Here is a 22,304-nt window from a genome sequence, read left to right as displayed (position 1 = left end):
TTTTTCACCAGATGTGTCCGAGACCCCAGTCAGTCACGCGACACTTCCGCTCTCTCCACCGTCAAATTAAACAGTAAAATTAAACTTCCCGCTATTAGTTTTCAAAATAAACCCTGACAATTCGCTTCAGTTCAGTCACATTACATCACATTACATCACACTCAGTTCAATTGCAGTCCACCTCACACAACTACACAGTTTAAAAACACATTATAACGCAGTACCTTTAGCACTCCTGTACAACACTTACACATACACAGCAATGATATAAACTCTACCGGTATTAACTACACTAAAATACACATTTCATTTATTAAGACCTCACATTTGCAGCTATTTAAAGCAATTTTATTTCAATATATGAATTTTGTCATATAGTGCGTTTTACAATAAACAATGACAAAAAAAAACAACAAAACAACTATTCTGCCATTTTACCTGCTGTCAAGTCAGCTAGTAAAAGACTCAACTGCAATGCCTTGTATAGAAATTTGATTTTTGGTTGTCAAACACCACATTATGCAATTATTGTAATTTTATAATGCCCAACAGTCTGAAAGTCACAAAGATACCAAATTTTGCTGACCTTTGGCAGAATTGTGGAGAGATGTTTGTAGAACCTTGCACAAGACATGCTGCCATTTGATGTAATGGCGCAGCCTTATAAAACATAAAGTAGCAACATGGGCTTATATATTAATTTAATGGTTAGTATATGTAAACAGTGATTAATGAATACTTCATTATTATCTTATATTCTGTACTTTGGTGATGGATAGACTAATTCATATTGGTAATTCCATTGGTTATATTTGCATAACATACCACATGCAAAACTCCATCAAGATGACAAATTCATCTTCTGTATTGTTTATTACGAATAAATTGGTATTTATTGCTTCATGATTGACATGCTCTTTCATTTATTTATACAATTTCTGTAAATCAGAATCAGAATCAGAAATACTTTATTGATCCCCGGGGTCCTACAATTGCAGCAAATAACATTCATTAAACATTCACTAATGTTTAATAAAACATTTGTTGTCATGACTTTAATAAAGAAAAGACTCAAAAATACAAAAGCAGCTGTATTTTTTGTTTTGTTTCGTTTTAAAGTCATCTATTATTTTGAAAAGCGTGTACCGGAGGTAGAAACACATCCTCCAACGAAACAAAGGAATTGTGTAAATTTCGATTTTGACTGTGCTGTGGGCAGGTTGACACCTGCTGAACACTGGTGGAACTGCAGGCAAAGTAGTAAACTGTCCGTAAGGATTTAAATGAACTTGAGTGGGCCCTGACTATATACAGTTCATATATATTATACATATAATAACTGGTGTTCTATTTATAATAGAATATTGTTATATCATTATACAACAATATAGTTACTGATGCACTTCTTTCACTCATTATAAGTCAGTCTGGCATTTTCTCAGTCAGGTTAAAAATGTGAACCTAATAGCTCAATGGAATAAATGACCTGATATATCTGACTGTTATAAATTCATTCATTTTTTTCCTGCCTGCTTGTTCCTATTTGATGCAGTCTTATCCCTGCATGCACTGAACGAAAGAAACATTCCATGTAACACCTATTTCTTCATATGTTTGAGAGCTAAAAGAGTGAATCTTCAACTTTTCTTTGTATGAGAATGGACAATAACTGTTCCCTAAACAAGATTTCACGAGTCTATATATGGAAAATTTCAATCAGCTTCCATAGACCACAAAGAGGAACTGATCACTTCATTAATCCCCTTTTAAAAGAAAATGGGCCCTCCAAATGTTCTTGTCTCGACCAAAATGTCTCATAATTTGTCTGCCTGATCATTAAAGACTTATTTTGTAGGTTTCACAGTTTAACAGTTAATTGTGTACATTGGGGGACTTTGGGGCATCACTTTCTCATTTTCTTTTTAAGTTCTCTTATTGGAAGCCAAATATGATCACAAGAGACACTATGTTTACAGTAAATTGCAGTTAACGAGTCTTCCAGGAGCAGGAAAGAGCAATTCTTCGATATGTGGAAAATCCAGGTAAAATAAGTTTAAACAAATCTGCTCCTTTTCTGTGAGCTTCACAATCATATCTCAGCAGAGGGGTCAGAGGAACAGCAAGTAGGGGGTTTGGTGCCTTGTTTGTGGGCTCATAAACAAGCAGCACTGGATCAGTGGAGCAGTTGAGACCACTGGAGGGCACTCTGCTGCAAGATGTAGCGGCTTTCAAGTGTAATGTGGTGTTTACAAGTGTCTCCAAAAACACTCCTTGCAGAGCATAGTTAAACATTGCATACTGTAATTCTTTACACATTTAAAGTGTATTTAATTAGAAGTCACATCAAAGTGAGACCACAAAATATGATTATCTTCGTAAATAGTGGTGGCTTGCCTAATAAGAAGAAAGTGGAGGTGATAACTTACACTCTTTTTATATTTACCCCAACATCACTTAAGCTTAATGAAACCAATCCCTTTTCTCTAGGTGTATGTCGTGATGATTGGAAGGAGCGGTAGATATTCAAGTGTTGTCGTCACAGTGTCGTGAGCATAGGCAGAGGGGAGAAAAACGCAGACAGAAATAGTACCCTTCCTTTTTTCTTTTTTTTTTTACAGGAACCACGTACACACCAGCATCTGCTGTCACTACTTACGTCTGAAGAATTTTCGGATGTCTGTTTTTTTGTGCTATATGAAAAGTGCATTGATTTTATGGTCAGCTAATAGCATTCCCTCAAAAGATTGAGATTTGTGAAATGAAAGTAAACGTGTATTTGAAAATAAAATATAAAGTATTAAGACTACTGTTATTTTACTGTATAAAATATCAACATATTCTCTGTCCAAAGGGCTTGCATGAGCCAGCATAAAAAGATAAAGCGCCTTTGGATGTAAATGGAACCTCACTGAGATGGTGCTCTTAAGCAGCATACGCAGTACTTGATAGGCAAACACTGGGATCCAACATACTGTACGCACTCATTCACAATCTGAAGAATATGCCTGACAACTATTCTAACCAATTAAAGGTAGTCTATTGTAATTTGAGATTAAGGATGAAGTTTGTAGTTGTATTCATCGTGTGCTATGATTATAAACAGTGTAGACTGAAATGCAGTCGTGAGACATGAGAGATATAATTCAAGCAGTCAGTTACTCAACATATTGTTTACAGCCAGAAGCTAGTGGGCAGAAAAATCCTGTCTATAGGGATATAGAACTTCTATCAATCTTAAATGTGAACATATACCAGACTCGTATATTCAAATATATATATATATTTACACCAAACTCATGACTTGCCTAGCATTTTCAAGATTTGTTTTAAGTCTTCCTCAGACATTCAATCATATTCCACAAGACACTCGAAGGACTTTCATCTTCATTGTCGGACTTCCCTTAATCAACGTTCACTGAATACTGATATTTTATAGGAGAGGTATCTTCATTCTCCACTTTTGGCTTCTAACCTCTCTTGCAAAATTTTCAAATATATTTTGTAAATTCTTACTCTCTTTTTTATATACATGTGCAAACAAACTAAACTAAAATAAAGTAGAACAATGGCTAAGTAATAACGCAACATAGACAATGAACATAGACAAACTGGCAGTGGTGAACTGAGAGTTTTTATGTGTATGAGGTACCGAATGTCCCATTCAGTGGCTGGATCCTTTGAAAGATTGGGCTCAAGAAAATGGGTCCCCAAAACCTGAGAGCCATGCTGGATTTGAGCCACCATGTGATCCTGATCAACTTTTAAAGTCAAACATTTCCAAGATTATCGCCATAAATCTGCCCTCAAACAGATGACAGAGTTAAAGGAATAGTTCAATATTTTTCCTTTAACTCTGAAAAATATTAACTCAATATCTGTATATCTTTCCGCCTGAGAGTTAGATGAGAAGATTGATACCACTCTTGCTAAATACGTAGCTGGGGTAAGCAACTGGTTAGCTTAGCTTAGCATAGCATAAAGACTGGAAACAGGGGGAAACAGCTAGCCTGGTTCTGTCTAAAGGTAACAAAATCCACTTACCAGCACATCTAAAGCTCTAAAGGATTTATAAAGGACAACAGACATATAGTGCACCTAGTGCTGTATCCATGTAGGTAACTTCAATTGATCTGTAACACCCTGTGATTAACAACATGTCTGCTAACGAAAATAAAAACTATTGTGTCAAGTGACACCCTGCAATTTTCATTGGTCCAGTTCATATATTTACTGGTGACTTATAACCACTCGTAAAAAACTAGAGATATTTCCTGATTTAACATGTTGACGAGGATCGCTTGAATACTCCTTAAAGTATGGACTAGTGTGCAATGGATTCTGGGATACTGTGGCCTGCAAAGGACACAGTGGTTGCGTCTCTGCATTATGATGTATCTGTCCTAGACATGCAAACTTGCCACCATCCAGCCCCTGAAATGGGGAACAGGACGGCTGAAGGGGGAGAGGTGAACGGACAGGAGGTGGGATCAGGTGACTGGCAGAGTGGGAAACTTGCTGAGGGCCATTCGTGGACAGGTGATGGCAATACCCATCGCCATCTGATGCTTCAGCATCTGAAAAGTAAAATGGACTTTAGCGAGACTGGCTCATCAAGGCTGAGGGAGTGAGTGAACAATCACATACGCCCGAGGGGCAAATGTGACGCAGAGTCATCATAATTTCCTGTGCGCAACGTCCAATGGAAGTGATAAATAAGTGTAAGTAAAACATTTAATGTTTAAGGACTTATCCCATCTTCTAATTTCTATCATTTATCTCAATTATTAGGCCAGCTTAAGGGCAAGCACATTAAATTTCAGTCCTCTGCTCCCTTACCCCTCACTCTGCACGTGGCCACTCACATGATGTATAGCGCTACGTCACTGCTGAGGGGAAGTGAATAAGGGGATGTCAATCAATTACCGAAACGCACCACTCCTCTTATACGTAGGAGAGCTGGAAATAGCAGGTTTGAACAGAAGAAGCAAGGGGGGGGGGGGGGGGGGGGGGGGGCAAAGTACGGAGGAGAGAAGGATGTCACAGCTGTCACCATGACACACTGTAAGTGACTGGATAAAAAAATCAAGCTATGCCCCACAGGTCTGTGTACTTTCTTTTGAGCTGGTTAATTCAAAGCAAATGTTTGCATCCCACAACCAAAGGAAACCTGGAGGGTTGAGAGTGATTAAGGCTCCCAAGGGGTTTTCCTATGCAAAGGGCAGGGGCTTTGAAGAATATTAAGAACACTCCCACTGTTTACATTATTCAATTTCAATCAGCATCTTACACTCAGGGTAATGAGGAATTAGCCTCTTGTTATCTCCCTCACACAGATACATGCAGAAAAATACATGTCAAATGAGAGGTCAGGGGTCAATAGGGAGAAGCACCCAGGAAGGGAACACATGGAACAGTGAAAGGGTAGCTACACCCTCAAATTCTGCTAGAAGCCTCACTCCCAGCATGTTGAAAAAATGGAGGAGTAACGACTGTGGGGGCATGGACCGTGATGTGGAGCTGGTAGTCAGAGCGAACCAGCCATGAGAAGCTACTGTCCGACTCTCCGTTTCTCTGCTGGAAAGACGTGGAGTCTGGAGGAGCTTTGTAAGTCACTAGAAGCACATTTACGGCCCTTTGAGAGAGTTGCTGTGCGGGGACCTGTGTTGTAGCTATGCAGCTCTACTGTGTGTGTGTCTGTAGAGGAGTGTCAACATATGTAACATAGTCTTGCCTATTTTATCACCGTTAGGGAGGGGCGACACATACAAGGTCATTTTGAGCAGAAATGAGTTGAGTTTTTACACACAAGATGTGTTTTGTTGTATTAACATCAAATGCCAGCAAGAATATATTTGATTATGTGTACAACACAAAAACAAAAAGCAAAAATGAGTGTGGAAATCGTCCATAAGGGAGAATCGTTTGTTATGACAACATTTTATTCTCTAATTGCTGCATTACAAGTATAGTAGTTGTAATGAAACTTATTTCCACCATGTGGAATGTGATGCAACGTTGGTACAGTGGAAGACATTATGACTATGGGGAACAAGGGAGTAACAACTGGGCATTTTAGAGGACAGGAGAAACAAATTACACTCAAAATAGTTTTGTAAGTACTGGATACCCGTGGGGTCCTGTACAGGGAAACATAGTCTGGTTTTCTTCCACTGCACCTACATTTAAGTACCATTTAGGAACTGGTAAGTACTACATTTTATTTGTAACTGATCAATAAAACAAAATTACACTGTAAATGCTATGCTTTCTACATGACACATGCAAGCTGGGTTTTGTCTCTATCTCTATTATCATTTCTATTTCTAGTTAGTTTCTTCAGAATCAGAATCAGAAATACTTTATTGATCCCCGGGGGGAAATTATACCTTATATTTTTCTGATGAAATTACTTGTTTCATTTATGCATTTAGTTTTTGAGTGAAAGTAATGGTTGACATCTGTGGCAAGCTGTATTTCTTTTTCCCTGGTGTGTGTGCGTGTGTGTTTGGGTGGGTGTGGTGACGTGGGTGATAAGGGCGGAGGGGGAGGTCTGACTCCTTATCTGCTCCTTCGTTGAGATGACACGATTACAGTAATTGTTCCGGCCACTAATCGGACCAAAGCAGGAGATGGTGTGTGTGTGTGTGTGTGTTTGTATAAACCCAGTTTGTCTGTGATGATGAGCTGAGAGATGGGTGTTGGGGATCTTCAGTATCATCTAAGCCTGTCTACAGCCCGACATACGTAACACATTTGAGAAACCTGATTGGTCACAGCTGTAGTTTATGATTTCCAGTTGTATGCACAAGTGTGTGTAATGTAAAACTTGTGGAGTTGTTGATAATTCTTCTTACAGATGCATAGTTTTGACCCACTGCTTCTCATTAAAGGCCAATGGTTTCGATTTATTCTCCAGCAACTGCGGAATTGAGTGCCTTGCTCAAGGCCACGCTGACGGTTGCCACTGAGGATCAGGCGGGCACTACACATTTTCCCTCCCTGTGCAGTTAGTGATAATGTGATATATTAAATGTTCCACATACTGTGGACATTAACCAGCTTTTCTTGTTTCCTGGTCTGTCTGCAGCAGACAGCCAGCACTCGCAACAGGTTACAGGAGCCAGCTGGTGATTGGAGCGCTGCCTGGTTGAATTCCCAAAGGGCCTGGGGAAATCCAGGCGGGATGAAGACATAATTGAGTGATCCTACCCTCCAGCGGTGCACTGTACACACAAAAACACACCGTTTCAGTGCTGTTCTGATAATGATGTCTGCTACCGAAAACTGTTTGTACTTTTTAGCCCCCAGGCTTTACTGTCTCCCTGTCTGTCCTCACTCAATCAAGGTTAAAAGCAAGGCAGCGTGAGACTTAGGGGTACTTAGGAAACTAATATTGTCAATCAGACAAAACCAAACTTGTTAAGTCCAGTTTTACCCAAGCTGAAGAACATCATTCAGTGACGTTTAACATCTGAACATGATCTGAGAGCAGTCCACCTGAGGACATAGTCACGACCTGAGTGATGTGATGTCATCCTGTCCATTACAAGAGGCAAAGCAATGCATCAGACTTCCCACATCTCTCAAACCTGAAGCTCCAGCCAACCAAACCCTAATGGGATCTCAAATGGTTGCTTAATATAATTGTCTTTATTGCCTATTGCCTCTGTGCAGGGCCTGGCGGGGGTTAGGGCTGCAGTTAGCGTTGGGTGCGTGCAGGGGGGGAACTGGAGGTATGAGGCTAAAAGCAGAGCCCTGGTCAGGAGACAGTGGAGATTGCTCTTTATGGCTTTGGTGGCGGAGGTCCATGCCAGAAAATGGCCGTCCATTACAGCGGGCTCCATAAGGTTAATGACTTTAGCAGCTTTATGGCCATGAGCTCATTACTTAGACAGGCCAATCTAATCAGCAGCCGCACCAGTGACCACTGACAAAGCAAACTGGATTGAGGGTAAAAAACGGGCCCAAGGGTTCTCCCTGTGCAGCCTGGGAGACACTCACGATTTAGACAGAAACTACTTATCAAGGGCAGCACACATTTCCATTTCCATGCATACACTTACTCCTGACCGCACAGTGTACTGGAAGAAGAGGCTTTCCATGAGTTTTGATGATTACAGTGGTGGTAGACTTCATTTCCAACTGACGTCACACTTGCGTAAGACCCAGGCTGTGATATACATACACTGACAAAACGGTAAAGGTCCCCCAACAGACAACCAGACAGTGATGAAGCAGCAGCAGCAGCAGCAGCATCATCATCGACTGTTCCTGCATCGATTCATCAGCCTGGTGCTTCCTGGGTCTGCAGTGTTCAATAGGGAGCTGCAGGGGTTTGTTTGGTTCATCTCACGCATCAACAGGGTTATTTTAAACTTAGAATCTGATGGTTGAGAAGCTGGGGAAGTGGCTTGTGATAGCTAGGGTAAAATTTTAAATAATTTTACGTTTGTTTCATCACATGTTCAGTGCATTTCATTTTGTGCTCCTCTTGTACCACTTTCCACCATTGCTACTTCAGATGCTGATCTCCTTCAGTAGTTTTCCGACATGCACGTTGAGCCCCTGGATCATGTGTTTCATTGTGTTGTATTCGCCTATGTGTACTAGCTGGTCAATATGACGGCCACAAGAAAGTTTTTCCAGTTGACACAACCAAAATCCTGCCCCACAGGGAAACAAAATCAGTTGCCATTTAACCCGATCGCCAGGCACAATATTAATACTGCCACTTCTGCAACGTTTTTGGATTATGTTTCATGTTTTTGAATGTTCAATGCAAATGTTTTTTTTGATAATATTGATTTAATATTAAAGAGCAAGTTAATACCAGCTGAAAACCTTGTTTTTGCTAACCCAAAGTGGTTTTACATCTCCCTTTGTTGCAGCGATGTAGAAGTGTACTCCAGGGTGTGGTCAGTACATTATGACATCACTGTTGGGTGTGGTTAAAGGTGCAATAGGCTTGAAACTTTCAACTAGAGTGAAGCACGGCTTTTCAGCCTGGAATTAAGTTACTGTTTAACTACTATTAATTTCTTGATACAGTACATGACGACTGCACAACAGTTAATTGGGGGAAATATTGTGTTTGTGGTTCATGTACGGCAACTTACACACTTGGTTGTAGTTAAGAAAAGATTAAGATTTATGGCAAATAAAAGCCAATATTAATGGTTGTGTGTGACGGAACGTAAACTGCAGTCTCCTCAGCATGAAAGTCAGATGCCCTACACTTCACACGTTGGCACTTAACGGTAGAATCGCAGTGCTGCAATATCGTCCAATATGAAGGTTATTCCTTTGGGATACTGGGCTGTGTGGTTGCACTGCAGTCTGGTGTGTTCATTCTATTACTTTTGTGAAATGAAATGTATTTGCTTTACAGTATATATTTTCCTGTATGTCTAGGCCTGTGGTTCTCTGTTGTGTGGTTATTGACCCTCTGTGCTAATGATAAAAAATGATAAAAATGATAGTAAAACTGACAGGTGACGTAAGAGGCAATCACACCAGAAAGTGACATTCGCTCGTCCATGCAAAAGAAGTGGGGTGAAGCTTGGTGACGTAGCGACAACTCAATAGCAAAGGCTATTGGTGAACTGCTGTAGCTGGCAAGCAAACGTTGAATGTTTTTTAACTTTACTCTTCTTTTAACACTTCCCCCTTTTTCTCTGTCCCCCATTTAGTCAATACCAGTCAATACAGCATCAGCTCCCAGTGCAACAGGGATTTTTGCTCCAGTCCTTAAATCCTGTGTTCTCTATTTTAGATAGTTTTCATACTTTCAAGAGGATTTAAGCTGAAATTAAGTGCTCAGTACTATTCACCAAATTCCAGCTACTACTGCTGATTGTAAGTCAGTGAGTGTTGTGTGTGTGTGTGTGTGTGTGTCCGACAGAGACATGGCGGCAGAAGTGAAGCATCCAGGGAACACTGGTAGATAACAGAGTGTTTCTGTTCTCTGCTCTGCTGAACACCAATCACTTCCTCTGTTAGATAAAGCCCAGAGGAATGAAAATAGACTAGTGAGCGAGCGTATGTGTGTGTGTGTGTGTGTGTGTGTGTGTGTGTGTGTGTGTGTGTGTTTTTTTAAGTCTATGCAGGGGTGTGTGACAATGAACCATTTACTGTTTTAGAAGTCCTGTATTAAATATTTCTGCAGTTTTGCTGATCCAGCTGTCCTTGAGTCTCTTTTCTCTTTTCTCATCTTGGTTTGGACTGACCCTCACGCAGAAATCCCCCCACAAACCATTGGGTCGGGCATCACTCAGTCCCTGATGCTTTGGCCTGCTGTCCACATCCAGATTTCTTAGCTAATGGTTCTGACCTCTATTAGTGCCCCCTTCCGTCACAGACTCACCTCTTCCATCGGCCTCCTCCTGTTCTGCTCCCGACTCCTCCTGTTTCTTAAATGTACTCTTTTGTACTATCATCTCCACCGAATCCAAGAAGGATGCCTCTGACCCTGGCAACATCAGGACTGGATCAAGACATTAGGACATCATGAAAATGAACCCCTTAAAACCTACCACAATGCCTTGAAGTCTTGACACCTGTCTTTATGGTGAAGATGTGACCTAAAAGGAGGCTTCGGCCTCGCTTTGCAGTTTGTATAGTGCAACAGCGGCGTAACCTAAGACATGAAGATAAGAACCTTTCATTTTTTCCAGCTGTATCTGTTTTATAGTACCTGCATTCTGGAGCTTTGTCACTTTTAATGTGAATATATATCCCTCATAGTTATATACTTAAACCACTAATGTAATTTCTCTCAATGGTTCCTCTATATCAGGTCACTGGATCAACCTGGTGGGTGGTGAGGTAACATAAAAAATATGTTAAGAATGTATGAAAAAAACATTTATGCTACAAAATATTCTGTTTATTTAGACTTTCATCTTTCTTGTTGCTTACTAGATCATTTTACCTTTCGGGTCTTTAAAAATATTCAAATAAAACAGAAATATCACTTTTTGGTTGAGCTAGTCACAAGGGGTAGACATTGGTTTGTTTTAAAGGAATTGTTTGACTTTTTGGGAAGCACACTTATTTGTTCACTTGCCAAGAGTGAGATGAGAAGACTGATACCACTCTCATGTTTGTAGTGTAAATATGAAGCTCCAGCAAGGAGATGGTTAGCTTAGCATAAAGACTGGAAGCAGCAGGAAACAACTAGCCTGGCTCTGTCCAAACATAAAAAAATAATGTCAATGAATGGACAAACATGAGAGTGGAATTGATCTTCTTATCTAACTCTCTGCAAGAATTTCCCAAAAATATCAAACTATATTCCGTTATGGGGTCACAAGCTGTGAAGGTTGGGGAACACTGCTCTGGGTACATCCTCATGCCTCAATTCTTTTAGACTGTATTGTTTTTTTTAATTTGTTATGGCTACAGTATACACTACAGTATATATTTTTTCTTTTTTTTGTTACATTCATTTTACATCTTAATTTTATTATTTTCTTCTTTTTTTGTGTAGGAATTGAAAGCCTTTATTCCAGGCAGTAAAGAGACAACAGCAAATGAGGGAGAGAGGCTTTCAATCCTAAATGCATTAACAAAGAGAGTTCCCATTCATGAAACCCACATATTATATTGACTATCCATTAATTATCTCCAGGAACCCTCAAAGATAGTTCTGTGGGCATTTGGTGATGCGCTGCCTTCTCATTTTCCTTACTCACCTCTCCAAGTAATCCCTCATGACATTGTCTCATCCTTCACTCTTCCTCCCCCTACATATAGTCTCCTCCTCCTTCTTGTGAACACTTTCTATACAGCATGCACTTTGACATTTAAATCGTGAAGTTAACATTTGTTAGTTAACATTCCTCTACAACTGCCTTCCCTGTATGGGACCATTACAGAAGAACAACATTGAATATTTAGTTACTCCGCGTTCTGTTCACGCACATTAATATCATAATATCAATTTTATTACATTTTTCAAGAAGATAGGATAAGATACATTAGAAGATAATGTATCTTGCTGTTCCCTAGCTGCCTCCAAATTCAACTTGTGACTCCTGTCGTTGCCCCCCCCTCCCTCAGGTTTAGAACTGCTGGTGCTGGTCGGCCACCCCAAACCTCCACCTCAGCCTATTAATAGAGACCTTCAGCTCTATCACCGATCTGTCTCCCTCCAGATAAGGAGCTCTGTGGGCTCGGGAGGGAACACATCAGTCAATTTGACGCAGAAATCCCAGATGTGTCACATCTTGGAATTGAGGTGCGTGTTAAATTCCCTTCCTTTCTCTGTCTGACACTCCCACTTCTTTTATTCATCTTGTTTTCCTCCTCTCCAACACCTTTCTATTGAACAACCGAAGGCTAGATTATTGACGCTCTCGCCATTGACCAGCTGATGACTCCCTGCTATGAATAATGGGTATTGCATTGAATTTACAGGGCCATACCAGCTCTCTGTCATCATTAAACTTCTTGGATACAACAGGCCATCACAAGACAGTGATGGAGAAATATATTTATTCAATCCTTTGCTCATGAGTTCCAGCTGATGTGGCCATCACGATGTGGCTTTTAGAGGCTGATAAATCAGCCATTGTAGTGGAGGTGGGATTAAAGCCTAATTGGCTCTGGCCCCAACGTCTACTGTTAATCGAAGCAGGCGACGGACAAAAGAGCAACAAAAACTAGCTGTGATCCCTGCTGCCATCACCATACGCATCAGCCAAGGCCATGACGATGAGGCACAAAGCTTATTAGATGACACCTGCTCTGATGTCTCTGACTGATCAGATGAGTCCATCAGGATCACAAAATAACGTTTTTTAAATGTATATAGAAATAGGAGAGGAGAGGAGAAAATGTCCAGCTAACTTTTTGCCTGGGTCTTTTAGCACAATGATACAATGCAGTCATCAACTGCATATTTATATTTTATTGGGTTCTCGTTTTAAACAAGTAAACATTTAAAAGTCATTTTCTACCAACTCAGGGAGCTAACATTAGTTAGCCAGCTGATAACGTCAGCCAGCGTCCGTTGTCATTTGAGATGACAAAAGTGACAGGAATGAGAAGCTGCTTTTGTCTGATTCTGTCTGAAATCAAGGGCTTGTTGTTTCAGAAATGACTATGGATTTAGAGTGGTAAACTGCCACTACTATCAATATAAACTGCATGTGCTGTGCGAGAACTGAAAGCTTGACAGGCGTAGCAACACTAACTGAGCATACGGCCATTAAGTCCATTTCTCCTCACTGTCCACCAACATGCACCTGAAATAGAAAGGCAAACTGGTTTTTGGAAAGTGACGTTTACAAATGAAAAGGTTTTTTTTATAACTCAATAAACATAAATCATGACGTATTTGCTGTAAAACATGAAACAGTGTAAACCCCGAGGGCTGTCGTAGCTCATACTTTTATAAAGATTATGTATGAACATAGAGAATCTAAAACGCTGCAGTACATTTTGATACATTTGATCAATTTACTCAATATCACAAAAGATAAAAATGTGGATTTACTTTTGCTGGGAATGTTGTTTTCTAATAATATAATAATAACAATAATAATAAGACAGTAAGCTATGAATAATGTACAGAGAAGCTGTAGTGTCTCTGCAGAGAACAAACGTCAGATATGACGATTGTAGTGAAGGATGACCATTAACCTTAATAGACAGTGGCTCAATTAGATGGGAAAGAATGGCAGCAGTCAGCAGTGGAGAGGAAGGGGGAAGTCACAGTAACCTTTTTGGCATCTTGGCGGGTAAGAAAATGACAAGGTCTGACGCCCTCTGAATGAATCACATCTGTGACATTTGGTCCATCGAAAGGTTTTCACACGTGGTCTGGTGGCTAGCAGCACCCCCACACCGGCAACTAAACAATAACCACATGGCTTGGAGAAGAAAAGTTCAGCATTGTTGAGAGAGTTACACACTTTCAGGAGCACTTAGAAACAATGGCCGCATACTGTTTGCATACTTTGCCTGCTTGATGCTTTTTTAGGTGTTAGGAAGTTGTGTCATGTCTAGTGTGGATGAGTATTGCATCCGTGTGGGCTCAGCTACTTAAAAGCACAACTTAAATGTGCTAATATGTGCTTCCAAAATTGCATAGAACATGTTGGTGTTGTCTCATTTTTGAATCTCTTTTGAAATCAGTCTCAAAACTTTGCTCACTCTACGTTAATGTCCTACCTCTTTCAAACACATCTCCCACTTAAATCACTGCAATGCTCCTTCAAGATGACATGAAATTTAACAAAAAGACCCCCCCCTCCACACACACACACACACACGCACACCTTTGTTTTCCCCCAAACCTACTTCATATTGAGGCTTGGGTGTAAAAGTCGATGAATTCTTTTAAACAGGTCTCGATTCGATCAGGCCTCTCAGCGTCTGGCAGGGAGAAGATAAGACCCGTTATCTCTTTCCGACATACCTGCAACCTCCCTCTGTCCTCCCCATGGACCAGAGGAAGGGGGAAAGAGAATGAAAGAAAGAAAAGATATGGTGACAATGGTGGTAAGGACGTAGTGTGTTAAAAGTGCAGTTATATTATTATATAACAGTTATTACAGTTATTATTATTGGTCTTATTATTATTTCTATTAATATGTATTAATACATAGTTGCCACCCAGTGGCATGACCACCCACCCAGAGCCTGGTTCTGCTTGAGGTTTCTGCCTGTTAAAAGTTTTTTTCTTGCCACTGTGCCACAAGTGTTTGCTCATTGTTGGGAATTGTTGGGTCTCTGTAAATAACATTATAGAGCTTATGGTCTACTTCTATATGAAAAGTGCCCAGAGATAACTTCTGTTATGATTTGGCGTTTGTTATTAAAATTGAACTGAACTGAAATTGAATTAACATTAAGAAAAATGTTCTGTGAATTAAGAAATGAAACAAGAAAATAACAGAATGCAAACCGATGCATATTTTTATATTTGTACTGACTTTTTCTTGCTGGGGCAAGTTTGGAGCAAGTTATTTATTGGTGGGTCTACGGTGGGGTCAATTTGGAAAAGTGACTGAAAAAAATGCTAGTCAGAAGAACAGAGAATCTACACGGCTCGCCGCAAGAAATGCAAGAAAGTTCTCTCCGCCTGCCTCCACATTCTCATTTTCAGTTTGATAACGAAACAATGCATTTTATGTGGAAACACAATATTAACACAGCACAGATATACTGTATCATCACCTTTCAGGTTGATTTGGTACATGTTGGCAAAATGTTGCCTACTCACAGATCCAGCAGATGTGGATGTGCTTTTTTGGGTGGATCCATGTACGGCCAGCACAGTAAAGTACTGGTGTGCAACGTGCCAGATACACTCGCCTGTGCCATAGCCAACATGCATCGCCTTGTGTCAGTTAAGCTCATACTAGAACGGGACTTTTCCGAAAGGCAGAGCAACTGCGGCTGGCTGGAACTATTGGAAGACCCATATTCCTTAAATATCCCGGTCACACAAAGTCTTCCCTCAAAACTGAAGAACCAGGTGGTCGTGGTGGTAGACAAGGCAGAGGCACTGTGGCTGGCAGTGATGCGTCCCTTCAGAACAGGAGGCCCTCTTTCATTATAAAGAGTTCTTAAAGGGGCTCCAAAGCCAGGACGTCTTATTGGAGGAGGACCTCAGCAATTAAACTTATTTATGCATTTCAATTAATTATTTATATTTATTGATATAATATTTTAAAGTGGGTTACACCTGCATGATGGTTAAAGGAAGCAAAGCAAAAACGTTACAATTGTATGTTAGCATCAGACCTGCGATGAAGAGGTATGTACAGCAGGAATGTAAGTATTGGGAAATTGGGACAATTGGATAGATTTTGGTAAGTCAACATGATCATCTAAGCCACAACAAAGAACAGCAAGACATAATATCTATAGCGTAAATCACATTGGTGCTTTAAACACATTTTTTTTTCTTTTCTTCTTGTTGTTCTGAGGCAGGCTAAAATTAGCATCTGTTGTGGCTCTGTCTAATTTACTGTTTAGCTATCAGCCATTTCCCACAGGAAAAGTCTTAACGAGTATTTAATTAATGACATTGATTCATTTGGTGAAGGAAAATCTGCCTCATGGATCAGACACTGAGATCAGATGGAGCGATGTCTCTCAGTGTTTCTCAGTTCTTGTCTCAGTTACTCACTTTGTGTTTTACACACACTCTTCTTCTTCTTCTTCTTCTTCTTTAAATCTCTCCGTTGTGCCATGCTTGAGTCAGATGCTCCCGTGTGTTTCTGCTGTAGAAACCCAACATTTATATGTGGTGCTGTTTGGCTCAATTAGCGATGAACTAGCTGCAGTCGGCTCCACAATTCAGCCTAATTGCTCATTTAGCATTTTGTGTCTCTTTTCAGATTGCCGAAACACCAGAATGTGTAATCAGGGGTGGGCACTTGATGAGGCGAGGCAAATAAGTCAGCACTGCAGACCATCATTACTGTGTGGGCGATCGTCTGATGCCACTGAGGTTTATTTCCTCCATTTAGTTTGGTCTCTGAAGACGGAGGAGAGAGTAACTTCGAACTGAAGGAGATATGCATCTGATGACTCTCTCTCTGATCTCATCGTTCTGCTCTTTGTTAATTTGATTTGTGTGTGAGTTGATTCCATATTATTTTATCTGAGTTGAGTCGAGTCGAATTATTGAGTTCTTTCTGGCCCGTTTTTGACAACCAAGCTACCACCGCTGCCCATCAGTGTTAATCACAACGCCGTTCATCATCTTTTTAAGACCAACTAGGGAAAATGTATCATTCACTTCACTGTGATTTCTCCAAAAAGGAATTATGCAAGTACTGACAAGGCAATAAAAGTTTCAATGCTATGCTATGAGAATAGTGGGGCTGGACAGTAATGTTAGATGAGTGGGCACTGAACCTGTGACATCTTGGTTATGGGACAGTCTTTTAGATTACTCGACCGAGCTGCTGTCTCTCCTCTGATGGCTATCTTCTAATGAACCGCTGACTGGAGGAGGCAAACGCAATAATGGCCTATTGACCTCCAGGGGGCTGTCTTTACTGCAGCAGCAACCAATCTGTCTGAACAGCAGTTAGTTGGCTTGGTGACAGTAAAGAAACATTTTTGACAACACTGAGCTGAGCTGAGACTTCAGCAGTGACCCTCTACCTCGTCATACATAAGCTGCTCTCGATAAGAACAAATAACTTAAAGGAACTGTTCAACATTGTGGGACACATACACAGAGAGTTAGATGAGAAGGTCGATACTACTCATTTGTTCCTTAAATATGAAGCTGGAGCCAAGAGACAGTTGGCTAAGTGCAAAGACTGGTGGCAGGGGGAACAGCTAACCTGCCACTGTTCAAAGGAAGGAAAAATCTGCCTACTAGCGAATCTAAAGTTCACTAATTAATATGTTATATCTCATTTGTTTAATCTGCAGACTGTTTCCTGTCAAAAACAATAAGAAATGTCCGTTGGCCTGTCCGTGAGAAAAGCAGAGCGTGTTTGTTGGTGAGTGTGCGTGTGTGTGTACATAGACTGAAGAGGTAGACCCTCCTGCAGTTTTTAGATCCCATCTCATAAAACCTCTGTTGACTTAAGGAAGCCAAACATGATGCACACAACCTGAGACAGGAAATACTCCAGAAATAGTAAACTAACCCACCAGGTTGACATGAACCCTCATGAGGAATGACCACTTGACAAAACCTATTTTCGGTCGCTTCATCTCCTCTAAAATTGACACTTTTGGAACGCTCATACTGTATAAATTGTATTTGAAGGCAATGACAAACCACCCGTTTTGTCATTTAGGTACGAGCCATTGTGTAGGCTCCGAGAGAAGAGTTATTATTGTACTGTATTTGTATTTTAATTTCCATCGAAGCACTGACTCTGAGTGCGATTTTTTAAATGTTTTTGATAAATTACAGTAGCTCTCTTCTCCTATGCAAAGAGATGCCATACTTTACTGTAAGCACTATGAGATGTTGATTGGTTAATCTTATTACAGCCAAATATGTATGACGGTCCCTGCTTTCACTGTGTATCTCCTATTTCCTCAAAGTTACTTGTGTGCTTAATTTTGACTCTCACCCTGCGCCATAGAACGAATGCATGGCCAAAGTGAAGTAACCCTAATCAGAGAGAAACAGAACGCATCCTCCTGATAATGAAGGCCGGACAGATGCATAATAAGAAACTCTGGGAACTTACGCTCGTCGTGATTCTTTTGTTTCCAGCGCTGATTTTTTGTGTGTGTGAGCGGAATGACAGTAATACACTCCTGCCACCGCCTGAGGAGAGGTTGGGGGACATCTGACTGTCACTCCCACAACATGGTGGAGGAGTGACAGCCAGATGTCCTCCAACCTCTCCTCAAAAGAACGCTGCACATAAATGCGACATTTTCTTTGGGGGTTTTCTTTTTTACGAGGAGGTAACAGTTTATGAACATGAGGAGTGTTACAAGGAATAATCAGCTTAAGAAAATATTGTGGTCTTGTTTGCCAATTTAAATGTGTTAAGGTTTTTCTGAGCTTATGACTTCAGAGTGTAAAACAGACAGTAAGAACTTTACTGTGGAAAATACATACAGTACATATAAAGGTTTAGACTCTACTCACATTTTAGTTGAGAGAGAAGAAAGTAGGCTGAATACATACTGTTAATATATTTGTTTAATGGCCAGTACAAAGAAAAAATCACTCTACAGATATTAGGGGATAAGGTAGATCAGATATAGATGAGATATACTGTGATAATTCCTGTGGAGAATCTCTCAAAATAAAAACAAGAATGCAGCCAGAATGCATTAGAAAACAAAGAAATGTATGTAGCACGCACTCTGAAGTGCTTTTTGCTTATCGTTACTTCAGGTGGATGTTTGACACTCGAAGGCTGTTTTCACTTTCGCCCACTGGAGGAGGAAAAATGCTCTGTGCTCACGCTGAATCTGAGTTTAAGACATGTACGCACAAGCAGGTCCAGTACGAAACTTTCGCCAGTGTGATGTGGAAACGTGAAACCTCCAGTGCACACACACACACACACACACACACACGCGTTGAGGCTTTTCAGTAAAGCAGGAGACATCTTGTGTCCAGCAGCTAAACTTTTGAGATGAACAATATTTGAATATTCACACATTTTGGATATTTCAATGAGGAACAGGAGCAGATGTCATTTTAAGAATCTGTGACGAGGTCATACATTTTTTTGCGTGGAAAAAACAATATGTCTGAAGGGGAGCTTTGAATATTACACCAAAACAATCAGTCTGTAATGTCTGCAAGTTTAGTATTAGATGTATTCCCTTCCTCTTTTCTCCATCCTCCCATCTCCCCCTCTCTCTCAATCTCTTTTCCCCTTCTCCCACCATTCACTCTCCTTTTACTTTTCTTTCTATCTTTCTCTCCTCCTCGCCACCCTCCCTCCCTCCCTCCCTCCCTCTCTTTCTCTCTCTCTGTGATGAAAGAGGGAGTTTTGAAAGAGAGAGAGAGAGAATCAGAGGAGGAGGTTGGAGGGGAGGGGTGGGTCCCTATAAGAGCAGCTGCCTCCAGCCTCCACGAAGCCAGACAAAAACCACGCTGAGACGGAGGGAAGGAAACGTACGCTGACGAACTTCAACCTGCACCCGAGGGACCCCTATAGGCACCCACAATCTCACCCGAACACAGGTAAGAGGACCCTGGGGAGATGGAGGGAGGTGGAGGAGGAAAAAGAAATGACTTGACCTCCGACCTTTGATACAGAATCTTTGGCATTTTTCATTTTTCATTTTTTGTTGCATTTGTTAACGGATTGACAGGCATTTAAGAAAGACCATATATATCGCACAAAAAGCCCTATTGGAGTCACACTTTCCAGAAAGTGAGCATATCATTTGACATCGCTTTACCTCCTTTACTAGTTGCTTGTAATGTTGTGTCAGTCAGATTTAGAGAGCCCTTTTAATGACTACAATTCAAATGTGAATTCCCTTTTAATTCAATCTAAATTTATCTGAAACAATTGGAAATGACCAACACGTTTGTACGCTGTTGTCAGCCCTGTTAAGAGTAACACTTTATCTTCCCCAGTCAGTCTATGTCTCCATCACTTGTCTCTCCTCCACGCCTGCTGTGGGGTCCCAGTAACTGCTGCAGCCATTGTCACATTGTTGCGCTGTGACCCTCTGACCCTCGGACCCTTGCGGCTGTCCTTGCGTGCTTGTATTGGAAGAAGTGAAGCGGGTTAGGATAATGTTAACAAACCACCAGTGTTTCACAGCATTAATGCGTCGCCTCCAAAGGAGCAACTGCAGACTATGACGTCCTGTAAGTACTCCCCCAAGGTTAAATACCACGTGTTCGAGCGGGTTAGAGAGCGCGAGGTGAAGACGCTCTATCCGAGGACTACACATGCAGCTTGTTTTGTCAGTGCCTTGGTATTTAGTAAAGAGGGAAAGGTCATACATCGTTCATTCCTGATTAGTCATTTACCGTTAAGGCCTGATTTATCGCTGCACTCTGGGTTCCATGAATGAAAGGGGGGGCGGGGGGTCTTCGTGGAAAGCTGCTGCCTGTTTGTGTTTACACTTTAGCTTAGGACACACAGTGATGAAAGGTAATTTGGGTGAGTGCACGTTGGTTAATCAGGGTCAAATTCTCTCTGGCTCACTTCATTAGAAGATTATTTTTAGGCTTTAAAGGGCCTGAAGGTAACGCGGTCAATATTTTGACACGTTTGTTTTTTGAGGCTGACAAATTATTCAGAATGACAAATAACTCAATTCTAAAGGTTTCATTTATGACAAAAAATATGAAATATTACGTGAATAATAGGTGACGTGTGCTTTCATACAGAGAGCAATGGTTACCTAAAGAATGATCTTAGTTTGAAATATGAATACATCTCAGGGTGCTTTTGTTGTGGACATTCAGACTAAAAGAAAGGGAGCCCAGTACATGAAGGGAGGGAAAAGGTCAAAGACAGTAATCTGAATGGATTTTATTGATCACATATAAAGCATCTGACCACATCTGGCCCGTGGCGGGGCATTGCAGACCCCCTTTGCTCTTTATGAGCCGTAACGCCTCTCATTCTTCCAAGGTGGCATTAATGGACTAATATCAGGCTAAATGGAATTGCTTCGGTCATATTATGTGGAAAATATATTAAATCACATCACAATCACAAGCCTTTGGATGAACGGTATAAATTGATTTGTAATTGTGATTTTGAGATGATGATTTATTATTTCAAGTTATTATCATCATCATCATCACCATCATTATTAACAGTGGTAATAGTAGTATTTGCAGCATTTCTATTTCTGTAGTAGTAGAACCTACATGTATTATTTTCCTTCTGCCTTCAGGCATTTATGTGTAAACCTCATTATATTTTTAAGCTGTCAGGAAATGTGTATGAAGTTAATGAACTTTATGATTGGGTGTCACCTTTTCTTTTTTACATTCAATAATTAACAGTGTTTGTGTTCAGCCTGGAGCTCACTTTTCATCTGACCTTGAAAGAAACTTCATAAACAAAGGCACTGTTCAAAATGAATTATTTTAAGTGAGCTGTTACTTTCTTTCAACAACCACTGATAACTGATTTGAATGTGCACGTATGTGGTTATAATTATCCGAGTAACAAAAGCTTCTCGCGTAGAGAAGAAAGAAGCTGATGTAGATCTACAGTTAGCACTCGGGCTGAGACTGTCATTTGAACTGATCCAGAGAAAACTACAGGCAGCTTTCCTGTGACTGCGACAGATTTGGGTAGCTGTGAAATGTACCTCTGATCAGCTCTGTATTGTGTTGTAGCATTTCTGCTTTGGCTGGCTGAAACAAGGCTCAGTGAGGCTGTATGGAGGAATAGACTAAATAAACTCACCAAAGACCGTGTGTTCAAGGAAAGTTTAATGTTTGTAATTTGAGAGACACTTCAGTATTCAGAGATAGAGATGTGGGCAAGATGACAAGACCCTGATGAGCGTTCTGTGTTGTTGTTTTGTGGGCAATTTCATTGTGTTCCTGCGGATAGATGTCCAAACAATAGATGAGGCGTTGAATGACACAAGGGACTGAGAGAGAGATGAGATTTCAACACCTGCTATGATAGAATTTCAAACTGAGAAACGTTTGAAATATATCCAACACAGCTCTTATGAACCTTTTGGTGCAAGTCCCACAGAGACAAAGTGCAAGGTCTCTAACAAACTTGAAGAAAGCTATCAGAAGCCTCTTTACAGCAACAAGACGAGACAAGCTGTGTTTTGAGGACTGGACTTAAAATACCCAAATTGCCATCATTCTGTCCGCCCACACACACACACACACACACACACACACA

Source organism: Enoplosus armatus, chromosome 1 (genome assembly GCF_043641665.1).
Source record: "Enoplosus armatus isolate fEnoArm2 chromosome 1, fEnoArm2.hap1, whole genome shotgun sequence".
Classification (NCBI taxonomy): domain Eukaryota; kingdom Metazoa; phylum Chordata; class Actinopteri; order Centrarchiformes; family Enoplosidae; genus Enoplosus; species Enoplosus armatus.
This window is presented reverse-complemented; position numbering follows the sequence as displayed.